Here is an 11075-nt window from a genome sequence, read left to right on the forward strand (position 1 = left end):
AATGAGATAATGCACCTAAGGATGCAGTGATTCGGTCAGTATTCATTGTGTCAGCTCAGCTCCCTACTGAGAGTTTGATGGCGACTGGTAGGAAAGATCTCGTGTCGTGTCCTGTGCTTGTCCTCGGTGGTCTCAGTCTAAGGATGAACATGCTCCGGTAGGACTTTCGGTGTCAGGGGGTGTGACGTGGTGTTAAGGATTGATAAGAAAGTTGAGACGTTTCCTCACCATTCTCCTCTCCTGATAAATGAAAACACAACCTCTTTGACACTATTAAAGCTTTTTAGATCTTCGAGTCCCAGTCTTTCACTGTACAGTACGTGAGTTCAGATTTGCTTTTATGATGCTTTTAATACTAGACTTTTTAACAATGCGGCTTTACAGAAATTCAGATGTGGATGTAAAATTAGATCCCGAAGTCAGACCAGCATCTGTGGAGTGTTTAGTAAAGCAAAAAGTAAAGTGTCTGTACTGACTAATACCAGCATCACACACACACACACACACTAACATGTAAGTGTCATTGCTGTTCCCTTTCCCTTACAACTGATGGACAAGGAAAATAACATTCGTGTGTGTAGCTATAAAAGTACCTACATGAAAGGCTCATCTCCTATAATGAGCAAAAAGAATATCTAAAAGCTGGACGAGCATAATAAACCTACAACCTACGTAGATCCGTCTGATGTAAAGCCCTGAGTGTGTGAATGGGCTGTTTAATCTTTTGACCCATATCTCTGTCTCTACAATATAAACTCTGCAGCAATATTCACTGATAATGGTCTTCAGGATCGATTGTACCACAGCTCACTGTTTCCTGACTCGATGATTTGTCGCGGCGTTTATTTTATTTGTTTATTTGGATACTGTGACCCAAGGTTTTTAATCTCCATCATGTTTTCTTCTAATATATTTACAACCCTTTTTATATCAGCAGAGATCTTTAGCATGACAGAAAGCTCCTTTGGTCAGCCTGCACTTACAGTACGTACCAAGGCAAATTGCTCTGGAGTTGCTGTTTGTTTATTGTGCGTTAAAATATGAGGCCACTGTCTAGGAAGTCTAGGCCAAAGGTTTCCAAATATAGGCCGTGATCCCACTGAACATGAGGTGACTAAACACACACGATTTTCTGAACTGCGGAGCGACGTTTGCTGAGCAGTGTATCCGAAGCGCTCGCAAAGGAAACTTACTACTGTAACTTACTTAAACCGTTTTATTTGTTGGTCTGAAAACTGACAGAAATGTACGCTCCCATTTTGAACGGATATCTGTGAATCGGTCGAGGAAGAAGACCCCGAAGGCCGAATAATAAATAAATAATGACAGAATGTTGTAGTAGGATAAATACTCTTCCTTCGTCTGTATTTAGCCTCAGATGTGGTGTGCAGTGAGACCTGTGATTGATCCCAGAGTGGGATCTTAAGTTTAAGGTTGTGTGAGATTGATGTGTGTGTGTGTGTTGTGTGTGTGTTGTGTGTGTGTTGTGTGTGAATGGAAGTGTGTATGAATGTGAGTTTGTATTTTTGTATGTATGTATGAATTAGCTTATTTGTGTGTAATGTGTGTGATGTGTGTGTGTGCAGTTGTGTGTATGTATGTATGATTGAATGTGTGCACGTGTGAGTGTGTAGAATGAATTTGTGTGTGTTTGTGTGTGTGCATGCGCAAGACTGAGTTTACTGATTAAACTGCAGGCATTTAAAGCAAGTGGCTCAGATCAATTGTTTCTCCCCATATTCAGTTTCCCCTGTCCCCGTGTCACCGGTTATAAATGACTGCTTTTATTTCTTGTTTGTATAATATTGGAAGTTTAAATCCATTAAATTATAAAACTATGGATTGCTACACTGCCAGCATACACACACACACACACACACACACACACACACACACACACACACACACACACACACACATCCATAAACACAAGCTTCTTACTGGAGGGGCAACAGTGCCTTAGGTTAATCTGAATTATTCATGTCTAAAAAGCCTATCCTGCATGTCACCTTCCTCTTTGTCTTTTTTACACACACACACACACACACACACACACACACACACACACACACACACACACACACACACACACACGAGCAGAGAGGCAGGATGTTTGTTGTTTATGGTCCATTCTGAGAAAGTTTAGAGCTCCTTGTTAGTGAGGTTTTATTTCAGTTTATTTAGCTACAGTAACACAGAATGGTTAATGAACTCTGTGTGTGTGCGCGTGTGAGCGAGGACAAGGGCGAAAAAAGGTGACATGCATGTTTTGCTTTTTGGACGTGAATGGACATGAATAATTTAGAATATCCTAAGGCACTGGTGTATGTCCACTCGTTTGTGTGTGCGCCCGTGTTCACACGTGTGTGCCTGCCATTTTGAAAGCAGTGATGTCTTTTCCAAATTAAAAACCTGAAGTAGTTATTATTATTATTATTATTATTATTATTATTATTATTATTATTATTATTAGCCACCTAACTACTAGTTTATCATACGTTAAGTTTCCCGAAGGATTAGCCTTGATATCAGACGACTCTATAGAGCCGGTGTGTTTCTCCCAGTCAAAATAAGGTCCTTGAAGCAGGAATTTATTTCTTGGGGATCTCAGGCAGATGTTTTCGGTAAAGGTCTGCCTGAGATCCACTAGAAATACATTTGTGTATTTCACATGGAAGATGAACTTTGTGTAGTTCATCTTCCATGTGCACTTTCTTATTGTTTTGTCCTGTGGCTTTGTGATGGTTTATGACGCACACACATATTCTTTAGCTGTACCTAGCAAACTTTCTCCTTAAATAATAATAAAAAAAAGATATATATATATATATATATATATATATATATATATATATATATATATATATATATATATATATATATATATATATATATATATATTGTTAGGTCTGAACAACCGACTAGCGTTTAGTTACATCACTGGAAAATACGCTAGTTGTAGATGAAACCCTTTATCTTTTTATCATTCCTTCCTCATCTCCTCCTCTCCCACTCTTCCTCCACGTGCTCCATCTGTAGCTTGGCGAGGTGCGGTCCTGCATCTTTCTCATTAGCGAGTTAACACGGCTGTTTACGAGATTAATGATGACGGCTTAGCAGGAGCAAGGCCACGGCTCACACTCAACACGCTTTAACGGTGACCTACTTTTACAAAAACAACCGTGTGTGTGTGTGTGTGTGTGAGTGGGGGTGTGGCTTCTGGTTGTGTTTCTTGGTTCAGTTCCTGTTATATTTTAATATTTAGATGGATGGTGTTCAGCAGGATGTTCAGCAGGATGCGGCTGTCACAGGCCAAACAAACAGAACATCGAGAGACAAAACTCAGCCATCTAGAAATGTCCAGGAATCAAAAGCTTATAGATTGTCTAACCAGGTTTACAACCAGGTACTAAACATGACACAGCCATTCAGGATTATGTTAATTACTCCTGGTCCCAGGAAACGCACAGACTGTCGGTAAGAGCCGTAGATCAATTAGCAAACCAGTAACCATTTCCTGAACCGTTTAGGAGCTGTGCAAATCGCTAGATGAATACTTAAAGTAAGTGAATGAGTTCATCAGAAATTTGCTACAATGAACAAAAGAAAAGATGAGAAATTAATCAGTAGTTTCAAATATATCCATATAAAGAAAGGTACTTTTCCAGCAGTTTACGCTTGTGACACGCGTTCTGGTTGATCTGTTATTTATATTATAAATAGATTAATCCCCTGTGCCGGGAGGCGGAGCTCCTGGACCTGTCAGTCATTTCAAGTCAAGAAGCTTTTATTGTCATTTTATCGTCATGATTGACCATCTAAAGCTGACACATAAATGAGACAACGTTTCTCCAGGAACCTGGTGCTACATAGAACAATACAGAGCTAAGGACTTACAGTAAGTTGTTCTAGCCACATAAAGTGCATCGTCTACACCCTAGTGCAAAAATTCATTCATTTTCTACCGCTTATCCGAGCTTCTCGGGTCACGGGGAGCCTGTGCCTATCTCAGGCGTCATCGGGCATCGAGGCAGGATACACCCTGGACGGAGTGCCAACCCATCACAGGGCACACACACACACTCATTCACACACACACTCACACACTACGGACAATTTTCCAGAGATGCCAATCAACCTACCAAGCATGTCTTTGGATCGGGGGAGGAAACCAGAGTACTCAGAGGAAACCCCCAAGGCACGGGGAGAAAATGCAAACTCCACACACACAAGGCGGAGGTGGGACTCGAACCCCCAACCCTGGAGGTGTGAGACGAACGTGCTAACCACTAAGCCAGCGTGCCCCCCCCCCCCTTCTTTTCATTTTGATGATTATAACCGACAACTAAGGAAAATCCCAAATTCAGTACCTCAGAAAATTAAAATATTACTTAAGACCAATACAAAGAAAGGATTTTTAGAAATCTGGGCCAACTGAAAAGTATGAACATGAAAAGTATGAGCATGTAGAGTACAATACTTAGGGCTCCTTTTGCCTGATTTACTGCAGCAATGCGGCGTGGCATGGAGTCGATCAGTCTGTGGCACTGCTATGTGTTATGAGAGTCCAGGTTGCTCTGATAGTGGCCTTCAGCTCTTCTGCATTGTTGGGTCTGGCATATCGCATCTTCCTCTTCACAATACACCATAGATTTTCTATGGGGTTAAGGTCAGGCGAGTTTGCTGGCCAATTAAGAACGTCTGGTTAATTGACTGACTGAACGATTTGATGTTTATTTAACAGAACATCATGAATCTGAGCTACTGCTACCATCCAGAACTCGATTACTGTTTATCGTGTCCCGGTGTTGTTGCCATTTCTAGCACAGCAGTTTGTCACGTTTCCATTTTAAAACGTATAATAATTGAATAAGTACGTCAAGGTTCTGAAGCATTTAGACTTCTGTGATGATGTAGATGATTTAGAATGTAGCTCTGATTTACATTATAACAGCTACAGCTATGTTACAGCAGTCATTCTCTAGCCTCCCTGTTTTTCCCTTCACTTTGACGTTAAAAACGGTGCGCTCGACTGCTTGCCAAAGGTTTTGGCTCCCAGCAGTACAGCCAGGCCGGATCTTTGCGACAGGAAAATCCATTCCAGAATAAATAACGTGTTGAGTATTAGAGCCGAAACTCAACACGTTCCCGTGTAGAGCTAATTTTTGTTTCTCTCTTTTTCACACCTTTCTTTTTCTTAGTTTGGAAGTTGTTCGTGGTGATGGATGTTGTTTATGGAGAAAGAGAGAGCGTGTGTGTGTGTGTGTGTGTTCGTTTGTTTGTTCTAACATGCACGTAAGCTTTCCAACAGGCCCTGGGATAATTTTCTATTGACCTAAAAATACAGACTCAACACTCACAGCAGGAATAAATGAATGAGTGGAGGAAAGGAATAAGGAACAAAGAATCAAAATTGTATGAAAATATGGATTAGCATGCTGACTTTTTGAGTCTCTCTCTCTCTCTCTCTCTCTCTCTCTCTCTCTCTCTCTCATATATATATAATCCCTTTCTCTATTTTTTTCTTAATTTTCCCCATTCACTGTCATTCACACAGTCTGATTGTTCCTCAGCTATCACTATTCAGGTGACTGTTATAACACTACATATTGCACTGCTTATTTGTGTGTGTGTGTGTGTGTGTGTGTGTGTGTGTGTGTGTGTGTGTGTGTGTGTGTGTGTGTGTGTGTGTGTGTGTGTGTGTGTGTGTGTGTGTTTATATTTGCCTTCTAACTGGCTTTGGCTGTCTTTTCAACACAGTCACACCCATCGACTCAGTGACTAGCGGCGCAAGGCAGAAGATGGGGTGTGTGTGCGTGTGTGTTAATATCTGTGTGTGTGTGTGTGTGTGTGTGTGTGTGTAGAAGCATACATACAGTATGTCTGTGAGCTGTGATAAAGCTCCTTTGAACTATACAAGACTTCTCTATTGGAAAAATGAGATCACTTCTTCATTTTAAACACTGTAATAGAGAAGAGGGAAAGTGGGCTGGAGAAAGTAAGAAATTTTTTTTTTTTTTTTTTTTTTAAATAAAATTCCTCTGTAAATATTGACATTTGCATATTTTCTGGTTTTCTGGTCATCAGAAAAAAGAAAGTGACCCAAAAATAAATTTTTCTGCATGTGTATCTTGTGTGATGTTTCTGTTGGGTCTGTAGAGCACTACACAGGATCCGGAGCTGGTCCATGTCTAACGTCCATGTTCATATCATCATCATCATCATCATGAAGCATCTCTAATGCTGTTAGATGTCTCTGGAAAATTGTTCCTTGTCACTCTCACCTCCTACTTGTCCATTAAGGATTTAAATCTACATCCAGATGTCTCTAAAGCTGCTCCGGACATTGTCTTCTCCTTAAACAAACAGTCGAGTTGAGATGGAGGTAGAAAGGTAGAAAGCGCTGCGCTGTAAGATTACAGGTGCGGATCCGAGAGGTTCGGCCTTTCACCTGGCACTCGGTAACACTCTGAAAATCAGATTGATTGCATTCATTTTTATTTGCTTAATGCTTCTGTAATGCTGAGGAAAGTGCAGCGTTTAATTACACTTGGACAACGTCCCAAATTGCTCTATTGGTGTCGTTACTTTTTTTTTTTCCAAGCAGACCACTTAGCGTGGGTTTCTGTAGTTCGGGACCCGATTCCTCTGAATGTTATAGTGAACTCCAAGCTGTTAGCTGAATCTGGGCAGACGTTCCAAGATCTTTTATCCAGCAGCTTTAGACAACAGAGCTTTTCACTTTGTGTGATTAATCTACTGTTGAAACGTACAGCACAGCCCCCATGCTAATGTTTCTGCTGTCTGCGGTCATATCAAATTACAGCCTCATTAACATCCAAATGACTCGCGGGTGGTTTCCTGAGCCGCCTTCTCTGTCCAGCTTGGCAGTGCAGGTTTATTAAAGCAATCAGGAAATCCAACTCCGGTCAGTTAACAACCCATACAGATGATAGTGTGTGTACATAACCTGCTCTCCCTCGCTTATTACCTAAGACACAGGAAAGGAGTGATGGAGAACAACAGGAAGTTGTATAATCAGCTGATGTCCCGTATCAGCTGTTTAGTGCTGACGGACAGAGAGAAGTGTATGAGAGAGTGAAAGTAGAGAGCTTTCCCTCTTCATGTTCCTTCCTCTTTCTCTCTCTCTCTTTTTCTTTCTTTCTCAACCTTCTCTCCTTCTCCATCCTTTTCTCTACCCTTTCCCTCTCTCTTTTTTCTTTTTCTCCTTGTCCCTCTGTCACCCATACCCTCCAAACACACAAACACACACACACACACACACACACACACACACACACACACACACACACACACACACACACACACACACACACACACACACACACACACAGAGAGAGCAATCTATCTCTCTGTATCTCAAAGATGTTGCAGGTGGATATTTATTTTCAGAGACAGGCCTGACAGTCCGTCAAGAGACAGAACAAGAGACAGTGTCTGGAACACACACTCTCTCTTTCTCTCTCACACCCACACATACACGCGCGCGCACACACACACACACACACACACACACACACACACACACACACACACACACACACACACACACACACACACAGAGTAATAAAGTTAGATATTGTAGGGGATGAATCATCTTATTTGGCAAGGTAAAAGATAACTTTGGTGGTACTTTGGAGAATATAAGTGCTCACATACTGCACCTTGGCCAGCTGCTTACTTTCGAAAAACAATTTCTCTCTCTCACACACACACACACACACACACACACACACACACACACACACACACACACACACACACACACACACACTGTTGTTCCCCAATCGATTGCTTTAGGGAGAAACTTCTTAATATTTGCACGAGTGCATGTGCAGTAATATTTACTAAATAACATTATGTTGGAGGTGCTGCAGGTGCTGCATCATCAGACCTCTCTCTCTCTCTCTCTCTCTCTCTCTCTCTGTCTGTTTTCTGGATTCAGTTACTGTAATACACTGGGATTCAATCAACAAAACCCTCTTAGCATCGCTGCGAGCATAAACCACACGCGCATCTTCAAAGAGAAAGGCACACATTCAGCAACCTGAGCTGTTTGGAACGCAGATGAATCCAGGAAACTTCTTTCTGCTGCTCCCAGATTCAGCAGGGAAATGCTTTCGTTACTGTTGCTCGTGCGAAAGATAACATCTGAGTCTCATTTTTTTTATTTTTATTTCAGTCTTCTGTTCTGTCTGTGATCGTTCTCGTCTTTTCAGTACATAACTGCCAGATCCCCAGCTACACCTCGTCAGTTAGTTTTCCTTTGCCTTTACTTTGGATACTTTGGTTGTGTTTTCTGGCTTTCTTTAGATTTCTACTCAACAAGGTGGCCTACACACTTCCTCATGAAGTTTTCTTCATTTCCCTGTGCTCACCTACACATTTCATATTGCATTGTAACTAGTTTACATGTCACTAAACGCTCAGTTCTGCAGTCTTTCAGATTCAAACTGGATGCACTTGGGCTTCCTCTGGGTTCTCCGGTTCCCTCCCACTTCCCAAAAATAGGATGGTAGGTGGACTTGGAAACCGTAAATTTCCCCTAGGTGTAAATGCATGTGCGAATATGGTTTATTCCCATCTCCAGCCCTCAACCCTGAACAGGACAAACTCAACATTTTCAAGTCAATTTGATTGTATTTGTATAGCGCTTTTAACAATGGTCATTGTCTCAGAGCAGCTTTACAGAACAAAAGGAACATAGTACAAGAACTTTAATATTATACAAAAGTTACTGTAATATTAGGCTTATGTTTAAATTTGTTTGTATTTATCCCCAATGAACAAGCCTGAGGTGACTGTGTGGGATGTGGTAGCTCAGTGGTTAAGGTGTTCGATTACGGATAGGAAGGTCATTGGTTTGAATCCCAGGTCCACCTGAGCAAGGCCCTTAACCCTCAATTGCTCAGGTGTATAAACTGAAATAAGACGATGTTAGTCACTCTGGATAAGAGTGTCTGATAAATGCTGTACATGTAAATGTGAGGAAAATCTCCCTTACATGGAAGTGGAAGAAACCTTAAGAGGAACCAGACTCAAAAGGGAACCTCGTCCTCATTTGGGTGATACTGAAGGGTGTGGTTATAAACTGTTATAAACACCAGAGAGTGTTGTTAGGAATAATTGTCCTTTCTACAGTCAGATACAGTCTGACAATTGTGCATTGATTATGAGGTTGTCGTCCTCAAAGACCACATGGAGTTGGTGTCTTCTCTTTAAATGTCAGAAATCTTCATGAAGTGGAATACAACTGAAGCTAGTACATCTCTAGATACCTTAGGATCCTCACAGGTTTGCCTTCTTCTCAATGAATTTCCGAAATCTTCAGAAAATCCAACAGAAAAAGAGCAGCAATTGGAGAGAAATTAGCGTAGCTGCTGTTCATAATATGAATGAATAAATGAATATATGAAGGCTCATGAGTTCAGTTCATCTTTACCATAAAGCCGGGTTCTGAATTTGTTGAGAACAAAAGTGTGATTTGTTTTGTGAACTTATTTTTTTTTAATTGAATGAACACTTGGGGTCTCGTTCACGAGTGAGGGAAGGATGGAGCGGGAGATCGACAGGCGGATTGGTGTATCTTCTGCAGTGATGCGGTCGATATACCGATCTGTTGTGGTGAAGAAAGAGCTGAGCTGCAAGTCGATCTATGTGACTATTTCTCTCGGCTGGCCTGGGAACGCCTTGGTATTCCCCCGGAAGAGCTGGAGGAAGTGTCTGGGGAGAGGGAAGTCTGGGCGTCCCTGCTTAGACTAATGCCCCTGCGACCCGGCCCCGGATAAGCGGTAGAAGATGGATGGATGGATGGATGGACATTTGCTTTATTGAACAGTAGTACTAACGCTATTGTTTTGTTGACCTCTGAAAGGTCGGTCTTTGTATCACAGCATAGAGGATCCAAAACTGACAAAAAATCCGAACTCACTTTCCCAATCCGACCGTAAATTATCCCATAATAAACGAGCCGTCTCTGTTTGTAGTCACTTCAGAGGCTGGAGCAGATGTGAATTAGCTTGATTGCTCGCAAGCAACTTGGACTGGTTGACATGTAATTTGGAAATTGCTGTCCATGGTACTCTGTCCTCACAGCAAAAAGGGAAAATGGCAGTAAAACCTCAGCCAAGGAGCAGAAGTGAAAGAAGCTGTGATGATGAAGCATTAAGGTGTGAGGCTTTTCACAGGCCCAGTTGTCTAAACGGAGTCTGGCACTTTTAAACCTGAGAAACAGAAGTGAAATGAAGACTGAAGCCCTGACAAAAACACTTGCCTCAGCAAGTTCAGGAGTTTGGGGGAATGCGAAAGAAGCAGCAGGCCGTGCGCTCCAGAATGGGCCGTAAATGAGGCTTAAGAGGATTTTATGTAATTTTAATAGCTAATATGAGATTCAACAGGAACCAAAATGAGCTGACAGCCAGTAATGGCTTTCTTAATGTTTTAATTATGAAGAGTTATCACAGATATGATAGCTTTACTCATAAATGCGGTCATACATGCGTTCAAGTATTTCAGACATGGGCTGTGCATGAAAAATGCCGTTTTAATTAGATCACACATGGGAAGAGGCTTGGAGAGTTTGTCCTGTACATATCTGTTTAGACTCAGTGTGTCTCTGTGATTAACCGCATTGTGCTGAAATTACACAGAAGGTGGCTGGAAGTTTGTTGGGATGTGGGAGGAAGTTTGTCTTCGGCTCTTCTCTTCTCTTCCTGCTTTGCCGTTCTCTTCTCGTCTTTCTTCTCTTCTCTTCTCTCTTCCCTTTCCTTCTCTTCCCTTCGCTTCTCATCTCGGCTCTGCTCTCCTCTGCTCTTCTTTGCTATGCTCTCCTATGCTCTTCTCTTTTCTTCTCTTCTCTTCTCCCTTTCCTTCTCTTCCCTTCGCTTCTCATCTCGGCTATGCTCTCCTATGCTCTTCTCTTTTCTTCTCTTCTCTTCTCTTCTCCCTTTCCTTCTCTTCTCTTCGCTTCTCATCTCGGCTCTGCTCTTCTCTGCTCTTCTCTGCTATGCTCTCCTATGCTCTTCTCTTCTCTTCTCCCTTTCCTTCCCTTCTCT

The 11075-nt window shown here is 41.8% G+C and overlaps 1 protein-coding gene across 4 annotated transcripts in view; it reads left to right on the forward strand.

Moving 5' to 3' along the window:
• pard3aa (par-3 family cell polarity regulator alpha, a) overlaps window positions 1–11075 on the forward strand; it is a 409979-nt gene that overhangs the window by 255982 nt on the left and 142922 nt on the right. The gene's annotated exons all lie outside the window — the stretch shown is intronic.

This window comes from Tachysurus fulvidraco, chromosome 3 (assembly GCF_022655615.1).
Source record: "Tachysurus fulvidraco isolate hzauxx_2018 chromosome 3, HZAU_PFXX_2.0, whole genome shotgun sequence".
NCBI lineage: Eukaryota > Metazoa > Chordata > Actinopteri > Siluriformes > Bagridae > Tachysurus > Tachysurus fulvidraco.